The sequence below is a fragment of the Sarcophilus harrisii genome, chromosome 6, assembly GCF_902635505.1.
Source record: "Sarcophilus harrisii chromosome 6, mSarHar1.11, whole genome shotgun sequence".
NCBI classification, from domain to species: Eukaryota; Metazoa; Chordata; class Mammalia; order Dasyuromorphia; family Dasyuridae; genus Sarcophilus; species Sarcophilus harrisii.
Window position 1 is genome coordinate 87,351,464 of NC_045431.1, and position 18,551 is coordinate 87,370,014.

At 32.0% G+C, this 18,551-nt stretch overlaps 1 pseudogene; it reads right to left on the minus strand.

Moving 5' to 3' along the window:
- Window positions 1–11,696: 11,696 nt before the first annotated feature.
- The window catches only part of LOC100921553, a 58,790-nt pseudogene continuing 51,935 nt past the window's right edge, over window positions 11,697–18,551 (minus strand).

Below are 18,551 nucleotides of genomic sequence, written 5' to 3' on the forward strand. Positions count from 1 at the left end.
TCCACTTGATAGTTTTTACAGATTTTTTTTTAACAGATTGTTTTTGCTTGATGAGTATAAAGCTCAGTTGTTTCTATATTCATGTAACATTTCAAGTGCTACCAGCACCCTTTAAGTTTCTGTACCCTGCAGAAAAGTCTTTGTGACATTACCCTAGTTAGAGTTCTGAATATTGCATTTCTAGCCATAAGGCAAGTTTGAAATGTTAAGTACATTTTAGCATAGCAATGATTCCTCAAAATGAAAGTAACAAATACAATGTATAGCCAGGGATAAGCAATAATGGTCAAATATATTAGTGTATGTAATATAGCTTTGACTTTTATTTAGCCACTGCCCCTTTAGGTGTTTTTATTTGTTTTCTTGTTTCCTGATGTCTATTTGCCACACAATCATTTCACTTGCTGGGTTAGCTCCTTTATTCACTTCTGTTCACACAAAATGCCTCAGTAGTTTCTTTTTATTCCAACCAAGGCACATATTCAGATAAAGAATCTCTTCTTATTCCATTTAAGATGAGAGCACCTCTAAGGTATAAAATTCATTTCTAGACAAATGGAATGTCTCCTTCTTTCACTAAGAATGATGATTGTGCTTGAGTGATGGGAAATTTTGCAAAGGTATTTAGGGGATAGATTTTCAAGTAGAAGGCACTTTATACTTCAAGTAATGAAATGCAATAGAACTAAAACCAAAAGCACAACTAAACAAGCAAACAAAAAAACCTATTACATAACTCAGTTAACTCCTATAAAAAAATTTAAACAAAATAAATAAATTTATATAGCAGCTGAAGTCTCCAGAAGTTGTTGGAAATAATCAAAGACTAGATTCTTTTCCAAAAATATTTTAGTTTAAATTTCTGAGGCATTCTGTTTTCAATACTGATGCTTACGATAGACAGCTAGGATGACAAAGATAGCATTTGGGACAAAAATGTTTACCTTGAGCCTGTTTGTCTGGCTTTGGCAGACAGGGAAGGCACTTATTAGATCAAAGCAATGATTTAATGTGGTTATGTGGACTACTAATGTACTTCAATGGAACTCTTATATGATTATGGCGAATTATAGATGCCAGGACTAGAGCACTATTGAAGGACTTTTAAGCTGACATTAATGATGCCAACTCAGCACTTCTAAAGGTCTTTGGAGAGGCTTTTCACAAACCTACAAACATCCTTCCTACTTCATTTGCATTTTCCCTCATGTCTATAGAAAATTATTTTTCAAATACCTTACAAACAGAATTTGAGTAGGTCGGGAAATGGGAACCCTCAAACATGAAAATAATATTGTAAAACCACAGCTCCCTCAGAAAGGAAAGGAAGTGCAAATTGAAGTTCTTAGATTTAAGAACCAGCTCTTTGATTTAATAGGTATACTAAGATACCAATGAGGGAATTTCTTCATCAATACAGATTGGTGTAATAACTCCTGCTTATGGAGATGAAATGAATGAAAAATCCAAGTAGACAGTTATTCAGTAATCAAATGATTAATTAAGTTAGATAATAACCAATAAATGAATGGTCAGTGATTTATCTAGTAATCAAAGACATCCAATTAAGATTCTGAAAGCTTAAATAATCCTTCTGAAAGGGAATTCCTGCAACAAATAAAAACCAACTTTGATTAGTGTATGTTACCTATTTTATATCATTCACTCTGATAACTACTCCTAGAGACACAAGCACATGCAAAAATATAGTCCTTATGCTCAACTGGTTGACATTCTAATCCAGAAAGACAATACACAAAAGAGAGCTGAAAAGGAGGAAGGGGATGAAAGTTCCTAGCATGAGAGAATGGTTTTGAAGTCCAGGAACTAAAATAGGATTTATGGGGAAATGAAAGCTTAACTATGTTCTTCTACAATAGAAAGGTTCTGGATTACAAAGGAAAATTACATGTGAAATAGGCCACAGGGATGATTGAATTAATTCAGAGGCCCCAATATTTTAGGGAATTTAGTATGAAGTCCAGAACCCAGAAGCATGATCAAGTCGGGAAAGAAATTCTGACATTTCCTCTTTCACTGGTCCAGTCTTCATAAAGGGGTTATTACATATTGAGAAGTAAGACTGACTTTAGAGTCAAAGAATGTGGTACACACACACACACACACACACACACACACTTATACACACACATAGTATATTCTATAAACATACATAAATGTATCTGATGAATATCTCTTTTTGCAAAATCACAAGTATGAGATTATTCTCCATCTTAAAAAGTTGCTGTCTTTAGAGTGTGCTTTAACCTTACCTTCTCTTTTACCTATTGAAGTCAATAATTAGAAAATAGCTAGGTGTGAACATCACAAAGAAATTTGCCCTGAAAAGCAATTTGATTTAATCTATTATATATAAGATTTCCAGCAAAATCATAACTAGGACTTGCTTAATTTTCTGACTCAATTCTCCTTGACTATCACGACTACCTAACATTATGAGAAAACCTGCACAAAAGACTATGGTCCTTTTTCCAAGATATATTAGATAAAAAATAATTTTCCTTGACTAGAACATGGATCAATGAATGAAAATGGTGCATTATAAAGTGTCTAATGAGAAAAACACATAAGGGATAAACACTAATGTTTATCCTGTTGACAAAGAATTAACATAGGAAAGATGTAACTTAATCTTTTCTTCTACTATGTGTTCACAGTTATATGAACTAAGCCTATCTGACTTTTTCTGCTTATTTCAAAGATGGGTTGAACATCATTTTAATAGATAATATTAGAAAAAAGCCCTATTATGTAAATGAGGATATTAGTTTTGTTTTGTTTTTTTTTCTTGAAAGTACCACATATGACCTATATAATCATGGGGTCTTTCTCTGAACTTCTAATAATCTCATTTTAATGGATGTGATCAAAAAATAATTGAAAATAGAATGTCAACAGTACAAGTCAAAAGTATAATATTTTTATGACTAAAGACAAGTCCTTTTCCTAATCTTTGTATTTCAATTTGAATAATTATTTCTTTCCAACAGAAATACTTCTTAAATACCTACTATGTTCTATGCAGTGCACCAAGCACTCCCTTTTAGGAACTTGTTTTCTTACAATCATCATCATTATCATCATTGTCATTATCATCTCATCATCTTCATATCTGGCATTTGTATGATTCTTTAAGATATTTTCAGAGACTTGAAGTGTTTTCTAATTTTATCTTCTTAAACATTCAATGAGGTAGAGTCTATAAATAACTTCACTTTAAAGACAAAGAAATTGAGGCAGGTAGGTGATAAATACTTGCTAGGGTTACATAGCTATTACGTAACTGAGACATGGTTTGAATTCAAATCTTCCTGACTTCAAGTTTGGAGCTTTGTGAATTATAACACCTCCATATCCTGAATTAAGTCAGAATTGATTTAATTGAGATAGACATAAAGATGTCACATCAATCCTTCGGATTTGTAGAAAGTGATAAGCCATTAGGATATTATCTTAGATAGCCCTGGTTTTTAACATCTGCAATAGAGCAAAAAGGTCTTGAAAATGCTTGTAGAGGATTTTTATGACATCATCTAAATTTCATTTCAAAACATCAAAGAATTGTGATGACAGTGAATCTTTTTACAAGATCAGAACTGAATTCCAAAAAGGAGATGATCATGCATTAGATTGTGAAGGTGATTCAGATATCACTTATTCCAATATCATCATTTTGCAAATGAGAAACATTAGACCCAGAGAAGTTAACTAATTTGTTCCAGGTTACAAACTTAGGGGAAAACACATGAATGCTGACTGACAGCAGTTGTTCTTTCCACTCCAAGCACTTGGGGGAAAAAAATGTCACTTACTGTTTAGTTAGTGAACCACTGAATCAGTATTTAAGTTTCAATATAAATCTTACAAAACAATCAACAGAGCATAAATTGTGAAAACTGGATAAATAGTTAAAAATTTTCTCTTTCAAAGCTTCTGAATATATGTTTATTAGACATGTTTATGTTATGACAGGAAAATCCTGATGAAGAATTTCATATATCAGTGTAGTTAAACTTCTCTTCATATAGGTTTTTGAGGGTTACTCCATCACTCAAAAGCTAATCCTTCAGTCACACAATCTGTATATTGAAGAAATTGAATTTGAATCTAGTCCCTTATATAAATATATAAAATCATATATATATATATATATATATATATATATATATATCAGGTTTCTTTTTGTATGATATGCAGCAATATATTTTCCATAGTTTTCCTTCAGTTTTCTCTGATGTCATCACATCAGAGTCCATTCACAACTATAACCTCAATCCACTGTGATGTCCCTCTGTGTCTGTTTGAGTGACAGATGTAGTTCTCAAAATTTATAGATACCATTTTCCCCATTTCCCTTTTTATTCTTTTCTTGAGTTCTAAGTTTGTAGAATAACATTTCTGTTTATTTTTATTTTTTTCAATATAAATGATTGAAATTCTCTTATATCATTGAAGATTCATCACCCACCTTGAAAGATGATGCTCAGTCTTGATAGGTAGTTAATTTTTGGTTGTAATCCTAGGTCTTTTGCCTTCCACAATATGATATTCCAGATCCTCTGATCCTTTAATGTAGAAGTTGTCACATTCTGCAATCCTGACTTGCTCTTTGATATTTGAGTTGTTTTTATCTGGCAGCTTGCAGTAACTTTTCCTTGAGATTATAGTTCTGGAGTTTCACAACAATGTTCCTTGGCTTTTTCTTTGTGGGATCTTTTTCCAAAGGGGTATATGGATTTTCAATGAGTATTCCTTCCTCTGTTCCTAGAATATTGGGGCAATTTTACTTAATGATATCTTTAAAATGCTATCCAGACTCTTTTTTTTTTTTTTTTTTTTTTTTTTTTTTTTTTTTTGGTTATGGCCTTCAGATAGCCCAATAATTTTCAAATTGTCTCTTCTGGAACTATTTTCCAGGTCAGCTGTTTTTGCAAAAAGGTATTTCACATTTTCTTCCATTTTATAATTCTTTTTAGTTTGGTTGACTTGCTGTCTCACAAAGTCATTAGCTTCCGTTTGCACTGTTCTAGTTTTTAATGTGTGAAGTTCTTCAGTTATCTTTTGTATCTCTTTTTCCATTTGGTTAATTATACTGTTTAAGGAGTTGTTTTCCTTGGACAATTTTTTCCTTCCTTTTCAAACTTTTAACTCTCTCATGCATACTTTTCATTTACTTTCTCATTCTTTCTTCTGTCTTTTTTTTGAAAGTATTTTATGAGCACTTCTAAGAAGCCTCTTTGGGCTTAAGGCAAATTTATCTCCTTCTTTGAGATTTCTTTTGTGGACATTCTATTCTCTTCTGAGTTTGTATTTTGGTCTGCCCTGTTATTATAGTAGCTTTCTATCATCAAGATTCTTTTTTTGTTTGTTTGTTTCTGGATTATTTTCTTTCCTTTTCTTTTGATATTTGCTTTTGTTTGTCTTTTTTTAACTTTTAAGGCAGAGCTCTGCTCTTAGGGTAAAAGGGGGAGCTGTCCCAAGCTTCCTGTGCCGCTCTGAGCCTTGGCTTTGAGCACAGGGGCCTCTTTTGTTTGTAGAAGATAGCTTTGCCTGTTCTTTTCAAGAAACAGCCTGGCTTCTCAGTTTGCCTTCTTAGCTGGAACTGGAAGCTACCCCACGATATGCTCCTCTATTAAGCCAGGAGTGAGGGTCTTAGTTGCTGATTTCCTGTGATTAAAACCCTCTCACCAACTTACCCAGAGTCTATCTGACCTGAGATGAACTCCCTTTTCATTCCAGTGAGACTCGCCTTTCTTGAAGAGTGCTTTCCTTATCAGATTCTGTTCAGAGATTTGGTTTCATATGATTTTTTAGAGAAACTGGGAAAGCTGGAACAGATTCCTGACTTTATTCTATCATCTTGGCTCTACCTCTGGAATCACAGAGAGTGACCTTTGTTGATATTTCTCCATTCTATCGTGAGCTAGAGAGTCGATTAATTCCATCAAATTCTGTTTGGAGGCTTGGTTTCATGAGGTTTTTGAGAGAAACTGGGAGGGCTAGAGCAGCTTCTTGACTTTACCAAACATATTTTTGTTTCTCCTTAAGGAAATGAAAGTTTTCACTTTTCTTTCACACTCAACTTTAGCAGTTTTTTCTTGTCCTCAAAATTTATTTCTCTTTAATAGAAGTTGCCTTCCATCAATGATTTTTTTTAAATTTTGAGATTACATAAGCTTCTGGGGTTTTTCTTGTGTTTCTTTTGGCAGGTGTGAATAAAAAAAAGACATCTGAAAACATTTCCCCTCTCAGCTTCATAGGATCACCTTTGCTTATTTTTGATTACTTTCTCTCAGTACTATAGAGAGTAGCAGCCCAGTACCTATTTAACTCTAAGTTGTTGTAGATGTTTCTATGGAGCTCAGTGTACTGTTTAATGGCTGTAAGAGATTGAGTCAGATGAAACCTGCTGCATTTTGTTCTTTCTGCCCAATTTATTATCTCTGAGAGTAGTATAGGATGATAAAAGCCTGCCTATTGGGGTTCCAACTGGAACTGGCCAGTTAGAGAACAGTGTTTGCTCTCTCCCTCCCTTTCTCTCCCTCCCTCCCCCCCTCCACCTTCCTCTCTCTCTCTCTCTCTCTCTCTCTCTCTCTCTCTCTCTCGCTTTCTCTATCTCTTTCGGTTTCTCTCTTCTTCTTCTTCCTCCTCCTCTTCTTCTTCTTCCTTTCCTCTCTCCATTCCCTTCCTCCCTTTCTCCCTCTCTTCCTTCCTTCCTTCCTTCCTTCCTTCCTTCCTTCCTTCCTTCCTTCCTTCCTTCTTGTCTTCCTTTTCTTTTCTTTCTTCTATCCCTTCCTTTCCCTCAGTACACATAGGTTATCTTACCTTTACCCATATCCAAAGGAATTTAATTTTTTATCTCTGAAACTTCTCAAGATATCTTGAGATCTGTCAGCTAGATTTCTTTCTTAAGTACAATGCCTTAAACCCAAATTACTCTGAGTCTCATTTATTGGCCTACAATAAGTCTCAGACGAAGCCCTTCTATTATTTGGGCCCAGATTGGCTCAGAGTAAATGTAAACAGCAACTATTCTAGTTTTGATCAGAAACCCAAAGGGTCTTCCCTTCCTTCCAGATTTTATTTTCTTTAGACTAGGTAAACCTCTTTGCTTACCTAGCTTAATCTCTGATTGGGCATTGCCTCAGTTAAAATGAGGCTTGTTAAAGGGTTTAGGTTTTAAAGGTCAAAGTCTCCTGCAATCTACAGAGCCATCTGCAATCATTCTAACCTATATCTTGAGACTGGATCTCGATGACTCTGGAGGAGAAAGTGAGCCAGGTGATTTTACATAGCCCAACCACAGTCAATTCCAATTCACTTGCAAGTGATTTCATAGTCCTCTTCAAGAAAAAAAAAGAAAAAAAAACATCTGTCTACAAAATTTATTACTACATAGCTAAATCATTAATATATTATAAATAGTGAACTTTTATGTAATTGTTTAATAATATAACCTGACAAATTTTTTAGAGATGAGTGTCATCTAAATAGTTTATTTCTTGCCAAGTTTATTTCCCTCTTTGATCTTGTCATTCATTTTTGCTTACTATTTTTTTTTTGTTTAATTTAATAGCCTTTTATTTACAGGATATATACATGGGTAATTTTACAGCATTAACAATTGCCAAACCTCTTGTTCCAATTTTTCACCTCTTACCCCCCACCCCTCCCTAGATGGCAGGATGACCAGTAGATGTTAAATATATTAAAATATAAATTAGATACACAATAAGTATACCTGACCAAAACGTTATTTTGCTGTAGAAAAAGAATCAGACTCTGAAATATTGTACAATTAGCTTGTGAAGGAAATCAAAAATGCAGGTGTGCATAAATATAGGGATTGGGAATTCAATGTAATGGTTTTTAGTCATCTCCCAGAGTTCTTTTTCTGGGCATAGCTAGTTCAGTTCATTACTGCTCCATTAGAAATGATTTGGTTGATCTCGTTGCTGAGGATGGCCTGATCCATCAGAACTGGTCATCATCTAGTATTGTTGTTGAAGTATATAATGATCTCCTGGTCCTGCTCATTTCACTCAGCATCAGTTCATGTAAGTCTCTCCAGGCCTTTCTGAAATTATCCTGTTGGTCATTTCTTACAGAACAGTAATATTCCATAATTTTCATATACCACAATTTATTCAACCATTCTCCAACTGATGGACATCATTCAGTTTCAGTTTCTAGCCACTACAAAAGGGCTGCCACAAACATTCGTGCACATACAGGTCCCTTTCCCTTCTTTATAATCTCTTTGGGATATAATCCCAGTAGTAACACTGCTGGATCAAAGGGTATGCACAGTTTGATAACTTTTTGAGCATAGTTCCAAACTACTCTCCAAAATGGTTGGATTCGTTCACAACTCCACCAACAATGCATCAATGTCCCAGTTTTCCCGCATCCCCTCCAACAATCATCATTATTTTTTCCTGTCATCTTAGCCAATCTGACAGGTGTGTAGTGGTATCTTAGAGTTGTCTTAATTTGCATTTCTCTGATTAATAATGACTTGGAGCATCTTTTCATATGACCAGAAATAGTTTCAATTTCATCTGAGAATTGTCTGTTCATATCCTTTGACCATTTTTCAATTGGAGAATGGCTTGATTTATTATAAATTAGAGTTAATTCTCTATATATTTTGGAGATTAGGCCTTTATCAGAACCTTTGACTGTAAAAATATTTTCGCAGTTTATTGCTTCCCTTCTAATCTTGTCTGCATTAGTTTTGTTTGTACAAAAACTTTTCAGTTTGGTATAATCAAATTTTCTATTTTGTGATCAGTAATGATCTCTAGTTCTGCTTTGGTTATAAAGACCTTCCCCTTCCACAGGTCTGAGAGGTAAACTATCCTATGTTCCTCTAATTTATTAATAATTTCATTCTTTATGCCTAGGTCATGAACCCATTTTGACCTTATCTTGGTATACGGCGTTAAGTATGGATCAATGCCTAGTTTCTGCCATATTAGTTTCTATTTTTCCCAGCAATTTTTATCAAACAGTAAGTTCTTATCCCAAAAGCTGGGGTCTTTGGGTTTGTCAAAGACTAGGTTGCTATATTTGTTGACTGTTTTATCCCTTGAACCTAATCTATTCCACTGATCAACTAATCTATTCCTTAGCCAATACCAAATAGTTTTGGTAACTGCTGCTCTATAATATAATTTTAGTTCTGGTACAGCTAAGCCACCATCATTTGATTTTTTTTCATTAATTCCTTGAAATTCTTGACCTTTTGTTTTCCATATGAACTTTGTTGTTATTTTTCTAGGTCATTAAAATAGTTTTTGGGAGTCTGATTGGTATAGCGCTAAATAAATAGATTAGTTTAGGTAATATTGTCATCTTTATTATATTTGCTCGCCCTATCCAAGAGCATTTAATATTTTTCCAATTGGTTAGATCAGACTTAATTTGTGTGAAAAGTGGTCTGTAATTTTGCTCATAAAGTTTCTGATTTTCCCTTGGCAGATAGATTCCTAAATATTTTATATTATCAGTAGTTACTTTAAATGGAATTTCTCTTTGTAACTCTGACTGTTGGATTTTGTTAGTGATATATAAGAATGCTGATGACTTATGTGGGTTTATTTTATAACCAGCAACTTTGCTAAAGTTGTGGATTATTTCTAATAACTTTTTAGCAGAATCTCTGGGGTTCTCTAAATATACCATCATGTCATCGGCAAAGAGTGATAATTTGGCTTCCTCATTGCCTATTCTTATTCCTTTAATCTCTTTCTCAGCTCTTATTGCTATAGCTAGCGTTTCTAATACAATATTAAATAGTAATGGTGATAGTGGGCAACCTTGTTTCACTCCAGATCTTATTGGGAATGGTTGCACTTTGTCTCCATTACATATGATGCTTACTGATGGTTTTAAATAGATGCTGCTGATTATTTTAAGGAAAAGTCCATTTATTCCTATACTCTCAAGTGTTTTTAATAGGAATGGATGTTGGATTTTATCAAATGCTTTTCTGCATCTATTGAGATGATCATATGGTTTTTGTTAATTTGGTTATTAACATGGCCAATTATATTGATAGTTTTCCTAATATTGAACCAGCCCTGCATTCCTGGTATAAATCCTACTTGATCATAGTGTATTATCTTGGAGATGATTTTCTGTAGTCTTTTTGCTAATATCTTATTTAAGATTTTAGCATCAATATTCATTAGGGAGATTGGTCTATGATTTTCCTTTCTCTGTTTTCAGCCTACCTGGTTTAGGTATCAGTACCATGTCTGTGTCATAGAAGGAGTTTGGTAGGACTCCTTCATTCCCTATTTTATCAAATAATTTATATTTTTGCTTACTATTTTAATAATTTATTTATTCTTACCATCTTGAAAACTATGCTTTAAAATCATAATCCTCTGCTATTTGCATTTTAACTTATCTCTTTAAATTCAATTCAAGTATCTTTTTTGCCCATATTATAACAAGTCAAAACTCTATATTTTAGATAAAAATATTTTAACTGAAATGTTTTTTTCAGAATGGTGTTAAAAAGGAAAAAAAATAAACTTTAATAACTTTAGCAGAATTATGGAGAACTTTTCATTTAAATAGCACTTGAGTTAATTTCCTCAAGGGTTTATTGAATTTACTAAGTACCTAGCTAGCACTATAATTTGTACATTCCCCCAAAAAAATGTATGGTCCTAAACTCAAGGAGTATAATTAGGGATATAAAAGTAAATTTCAAGAAATGGTTCAAGAATATTTAAATTTAATAATGGGTAATACTTCATGAGGTAGTATAATGATTCCTGGTTTGAAATAAATGTGACAAATTCACAATAGCTATTCTTTTTTGCCAAAAGAGTTTATTTAGGAGAAGAGTCTACAGAAAAAAAAAATGAAAAGGTATAATAAACACTTAAGAATAATGGCAATTTAATAATTAATAAATATAATGTTTTCCTCTATCATTCTGATATTTCCATTTCTCTTGTAAAGCCACAATGAAACATATATTCAATGATACTTCAATACTTGGATAAATAAAAATATTAATTTCCCTTTAAACTCATCTTTCTTATGCTATAAACATTAAGTTTTCTAAAAAAAGATTTTAGTCTCATTTTTTCCTTAATAAGCATAGCTATCCTTTAGCACAAGGTTTAAGTACTACTTTTGAAAACCACAAACACAATTTACATGAACATGAATTCCTCCCCCCCCACACACACACCTATTGCTGTCAGACACAATGCAATCTGTATACAAGAAATGTAATTCCTAGTTTTTAGACTAGGTAAGTACTCTTACCTAGTAAATACTCTGTAATTTCTCTTTAAGTAAAATGATAAGAATAGCCACTAACATAGAGTCTTCCTAAATTCGAATTAATTAATTGATCTGTAATCACTTTATCTGAGAGATAACTAGTTAGCTCAGTGGATAGAGTATTGAATCTGGATTCAGGAATACTTGAGTTTATATCCAGCCTTAGACACTAGTTATGGGACACTGGAGAAGTCACTTAACAGCTGTTTACCTTAACCTGGTGGAGAAAGAAATGGCAAACCATTCCAGCATTTATTTATTTATTTATTTTTGCTAAAAAATACTCCAGGAATAGTATGGTTTATGAAGTCATGAAACATCAGACAAGACTGAATAACTTATTATCTGAATTTTTCCCTCCTTCATTATCCATCTTCCTCATCTTTCTCTTCCACTTCATAATAATTATCTTTCTTTTCCTGTTGTCTTGTATCTCCATACTTTCCTGAGTCACGAGTTTTTCAATAGGCATTGTCTCCAGAAGCTCCATCTGCTTCTTCACATCCAGTTTACTGGCCTGATTTCAAGGAACATGCTTAGGTACTTTATCCCTTGAGTTTCGTGTTCACATTTAGGACTTTTCCTTTCTCTTGCTTAAACACTTTGTTCCTTGTGTCATCACCACTCAAGCAAATCTTACAGTATATATGAGTGCTCTCCAAATCAATTACAGGAAACACATTGAAACATTTCTGCCTCCAACACCTGGCAGCTGGCTTGTCATTCAAATTGATCATCTTCACATAAGAAGTTGTGACAAAAAGAGCAGCTGAATATTTTGTCTTTGTGATCCCATATACCACTTTTACATTCAACAAATTCTCTATCAATAAAAAGGCAGATGCAAGCATGTGTACTCAGGCATTTCCTACCATGGCAAACACAAACTTCACAGAGATGAAAGAATGAGCCCATCATTTCAAGGCCAGTACTATATATATAAGCATTCTTTGTGGCACAATCTGAAGACTTCATTATAAATTTTGCATCTTTGAATTGTATGCATCTTGGTGACTTATATGCAGAATTATACAAATAATACAATTTTCCATTCTTCTGTCACCTTTGACACTTATCACATCTCATTTTTACATGGAAATTTAGCTAAATTGATATTACTTCTCTCTTTTAGTTATTTTTAAAATATTCTTAATGGCTTTTAGTCTTTTTCCTTGAACTTTAATTTTTGCATTTTGTTTACTTTCCTCATTAAATGCTTTGCCTTTCTTTTTTCCTTCCTACCTTTTTAGGCATGTGGGTGTGGGTACCAATATAGCAGATTTCTGAAATAGCTGCTTGTGTTACAAGGAGATATAATTTGAAGGAGACAAAAAAGCTCTTTACTTCCCACTAAGAAGAGACTTGGTCAGAGACAAGGAAGACATTTTGGAACTAAGTAGCTATTGGTAGAAGTAGCAGAGGAAATATGGGTAAGAGAATTGTGGTTGCTGGCCTTTTTATCTAGGGAGAGTAAAAAAGACAGCTGTGCGTGTGAGGAGAATCCAACTCTGTGATTTAAAAAAAATGAAATTTTAAAAAATAGTGTAATCACATAATATAGGATGAATTAGAAATAGAAAAGAATGTGTACAGGGATTCTGTACTGGAGTACAATATAGTAGAGCTGTGCCTTTTAGAATGAAGAATAAAATGGATATGGAACGTTTAAGGATTTGACATTACATTTCAGAGAAAAGAAGGATTTTTAAAAAAAGATTTTAAAATTTAGATTCTGGAAAACTTGAAAAAAAAAGTGATTATCTCATTGGCACAAATGACATTATTTAGAAGGAGAGGAATTTTTAGGAAAATGACAGTGAGTCCAGAGATCTACTTATAGTCATGTAGGCACTGAGAATTTGGCAGAAAATGTAAGGAAAAATCTCTGGCTAGAAATGTGAATCTAGAATAAAGGCCAAAAAATTGACATATATCTTACAAAGTCTATCAATTTCAATTCTTTTTTCCAGAATGAACAATTCAATTTTTTTTTGCATCTATTTAAAAGAAACCTCCTTGTGAGAATATGTTCAGATTATAATCAACAGGATTTGGCTTACAGAATAAATAAGCATTAATTTATTAATTTTTCTTGTAATATTTAGTCACTTTTTGACTTAAATTTGAAATATTATCAGTATATCATGTAATGAGGATTATATTTGGCTTATTTTATAGATTGGATCCCACAAGACCAGAAATCTCTACCTACAAGAACAAAAGATCAATGGGATAATAATCACAATTGCCTTTAATATGAAATTTTATGGTTTATAATTTATTTTGTATAATCTCACTTGTATCTCATAAGAACTGTGATTAGTAGCTGGTACAAAAATTATTTATTTCAGAGATGATGAATGATTGGAACTAGGTCCGTAGCTTTAAATTTGGACTGGATTTTAGAGGACATCAATTTCACTCTCTTAGTTTATAATGGGATATCTAAAGTTCAGTCCTAAGAAACGGTATGAAATGATATATCCAAAGTCATAATGATAAAATGTGGCTGAGCTATGATGTAAATGACAGTCTTTTAACTCTAGATTTAAAGCAACTTCCACTTGGACAAAAAAAATAAAATGATCAATGCAAGACAATCAGGTTTGCTGTTCAGTGAATCTGATCTTGCATACAATAAATAATGACATTCAGTTTTAAATTAAAAAGTAAGCAGAAATATATGTAGTACATGATTCTGGCAGACTTAAAAGAAGGCAATGTGAATAATACTTGAATTGTGAATTCTATAAATAAAACTATTGAGGATTGAGAAAGGTGCATAAATCCATATATTACATACCTAGAGCAAAATATATCCTCTCTCCCTCATAAAGTGAAACACAGAATTAAAACACATAGACTACATAGTTCCTTCCTCCAATATTATCTGAATGTCACTTCTTTATTGTTTTATTGACTTAACTATATGAAACTTTTAGAAGACATAATATCAATTAATTTAGGAACTATTTATAATCATATCAAATGGAAATCATAACCCTGTTTGATACTATATAAAATTGAAAGTTAATGTCTTATAAAAATGCTGAAAATGTAATAGATCCTTTGGTTATGGAAATAGCAGATCAACTTACAATGGTAGAAAAAGTAATAAACAAACAAAAAAACCCCTATGAAATTAATGGATCTGTGGATTGATTGAGGGAAAAATAACATATTTTGTCTCTCAATAGGAAAAATTTTTGGAAATCAATTTCTACTAATTGCTTACTGAGAATTTTAACTAATTTTGGATGGTCCAAATAATATCTTTGTTATTTTGTCAATATGAGTAAAGTTAATAGTGTTACAGACAAAGAGAGCTAAAAGGGACCTCACAATTCAACTGCTCCTTAATTTTACAATTGAGGAAACTGAGTTTATTGATGTAAAATATCAGTTTATATGTGTGCAAAATACATGAAAGCCTAGGCTGAGAAGTTTGGGATAAATTGCTGTCAAAAAAGAAAAATAATAAATTTCAATAAAATAATTGTGAAAAATAAACATCAATAAATTTACTTTATATATCTACAATATTATCATTTTTATCCATATCACTATTCCTTAACTTTATAAAATAAATTGCTCAACATGATTTTTGAAACATTTTATCAGCAAATAATTTTAGATAAAATTACCACTTGTCATGGAGTCATAATTTTAGAGCTAAAACTGACCTCAGAGGTCAGTGAATGCAAGTCCTTAATTTTTTGATTGAGGAAATTTTATAGAAATTGTTGTTACTTGCCTACAATTGCAAAGCTATTAAATTTCTGGAAAAAAAAAGAGAACTCAGGTCTTCTTGATTTCAATAATTTATATACTATACCATGTAACTTTTTCTTTGGGCTTGAAATAATTCATAATTTTTTTCTTAGAAAAATAAGAAGGAGAGCTTTATTTTTTTCAAGCTACAAGAAATTCTAATTATAACTAAAAGTATGATTTGTAAAAAATTATTGTGAAAATATATTTTCCAATCTATAAGTTTCATATAATTCAATCCATTTATCATATACCCAAGTAATTCACTAAAGTTGCAATACAGATCCTAGATGATGATGTCTAGAGATAAGATATTTGAAAACAGAGACCATGTCATATTTTTTTGATAGTTCCCACCATGCTGTGAACTCTACTAAGCTCTTTGAAAATTCTTAGTGATTAGGAAAATTCTTTCTCAATATAGCTGCAGTATACAAACTGATGCTAAATATACTATAAAATTCACATGACATAATTAGGACTTAGGACTGAGCATAGTGCCTATGACATAATAGCAATATAATAAATGTTTATTGATTTGTTAATACTGACCGAGAAAAAAATATTCATCTTTTTCAGTATTGCCTAACTGTATGGCATGTCAGTACTATTCAGATTGATTTATATGTGTACTCAAATGTAAGGAAAAATTAAAAAAAAAAACTGAATTATACCTAAGGAGTATCCCAGAAAATATTTTCAGATTTGACCAAGGAAGGGGCAATAAAATATAAGTGTTTGATATTTTTAAATACTGCATTTTAACCATTTGGTTCATAATAATGCATGACTAATAATAGTCTTTAAAATCATTGATTTTTAAATTGCATTTTCCAGATTGACAAATCTTCATTCCAAATAGACATTTTTGTATCCAAGATATAATGCTGATATTTACATGTTTTTGCATGTACTGTAGAAGTTGATGATTTTCCTTAGGAAAAATAAGGAAAGATGAGAAATGCCTCATATAAATTTCTGACCTAAAGAATCCCTGCAAGAATGATAGCACAGAGGCAATTATGAGAACATGGAGGCTAGGAATCCAACCAAACAAACAATCAAAAAGCATCTTAATCAGTGGTACCCAGATCTAAATAAAGTTCTTCAGCTGCATTTTGACTATGGCCACTGTACTATTTTCTTTTGTAAGACAATATGTTTTCTTGAATGTAGCTTAGAATCTCAAGAGTTTTGTGGACTTTTTATTGTTGAAGACATTGTCATTGTTGTTGCTCTTTCCATAATCATTGTTTACTTATACCTCCCAAAAAAACACCAGTTCTTTTTCATATAATCTCTTATTTATCCAAGTCTTGAACCTTCCTCCATATGTCTTTTTTTTCCTTATTTATTTATTTTAAATAATTTAAAAACTTAAATGTAAAATAAGAAAAAATTTTAAAAAGTGTATGTGCCCAGAAGAATATCAGGGAGGATTCAAAAATGTAATAATAAATTTTCAAATCAAAAAAGCATATATAATAATAGATGACATTGTATTCACAACTATCCATTGACAGTCTCTTTGCTACCTTGAATGTTTTTCTTTTGTTCTCTGCTGTGCGACTTTTTTTCTTTATTCTTCTCTTCTTTCCCACCACTTCCCCAACCAGGCTACAATTAAACATGGATATATTTATGTGTATGTGTGTGCATATGTATATAAATATATATATTTATATATATAAATGTATATAAATATATATAAATAAATATATACATATACATATATGTGCACACACATACATACACATACACAAACACATAAATGCATATATATACATATACACCAACACATGCATGTACAATACATATATACACATATACACATACACCTAAAACAATATTAATATGGCTGACATTTCTCTCATGATTAAATCTTTTTTTTAAGTTTGACTTTGTTTGAGATCAATAATTATTTTCTCTACTTTTTTTTCTAATAAGTCCTATTCCTGATCATAGTTATTTTGTTTGTGTTTATCTCTTATTTACTATCTCTGCTAAATTTTTTTTTTACTTCACTTCTAATAGTTAACTTTTTTTGCTATTAGTTAACCTCCTTCAAGTATGGATTCTTCCCTTATCTTCTCTCTCCACTCTTCCCTTCCCTAACTCTACGCCCATTAATCTAAACATTTTTCCACACTCCAACTTATTCTACTCCTTCTCTCTTTATTTTTTTTTACAGATTTTGGAGAGTATTATACCCTTTTGGCATGTGCACACACGCATACACACACTCTCACACACACACTTACATATGTATTGTTCCTTCTTTAACCCATTCTCAGTGTGAATAGATTTTCAGAATACCAGCCCTCCTCCCAATATAATTCTTCTGTGTCAGTTCTCCCTCTCATACTTCATTCATATAGCTCATTTATGTTCTTTTAAACTTTTACCTACATGTTTTTTTTTTCATTTTAGAGTCATATCATACACAGCTCTACCCCAATCTTTCTTTCTAAATACCCAATTATTAATGGCAATTTTAGACATGCATTTTACATTTTTATATATAAAACACTGACAATTTATCCTTGTTGAATTTTTTGAAGATACTACAATCAGTGAAGTGTTATCTTCTTACTTTCAAGATGAACCAAAGGATGCTCTATGATATGTTGAATATATTCTGTGTGGAGGAGTCATAGTTTATTGTTAGTTTATTTTTTTCATTCAATGTCTGACTTTGTGATCCCATTTAGAGTTTTCTTGACAAAGAAACTGGAGTAGTTTGCTGTTTCTTTCTCTACCTCATTTTATAGATGAGCAAACTGTCTTACAGGATATGCAAAAGAGAAACAGGATGAGGAATAAAAGGACTGTACTCTGAACCAGTGAAGGAAATTCTCACTCTGGTGATGTCCCAGATTAATTTACATATATTAGCATATGGGATTCATAATAGAGATATCTAGATTCTAATTCCAGCTTTGACATTAACTGAACATGTGGTTTTCTCTTAATGTCTCTAAAACTTACTTTCCTATTTAATCAATCAATTAGTCACCATATCTTAATTGACATTTTTAATAACAGGTAGATAGTTGGCAGAGTAGATAGAATTCTGGGCTTGAAGTTAGGAAGAGTCATCTTCATTAAGTTCAAATCAGGTCTCAGATATTAACTGTATGACTGAATAAGTCACTTAACACTGCCTCAGTTTCCTCATTTGTAAAATGATCTGGAGAAGGAAAAGGAAAACTACTCATACCTTGCCAAGAAAACTCCAAACTGGGTTATGAAGTATTAGACATGACTGAACCCTGAAATGATTCAACATATTTATAACAAATATATGCATCAGAAACAAGCGGTAGGAATAGAAAAAGAAGCAAAAGCTAGTTCTTGCCCTCAAAGAGCTAAAGAGGGAGAAAATATGCAAATAGACATAAAGAAATTAAGGTATATCTTGGATAAATAGGATATAATTAACATAGAGA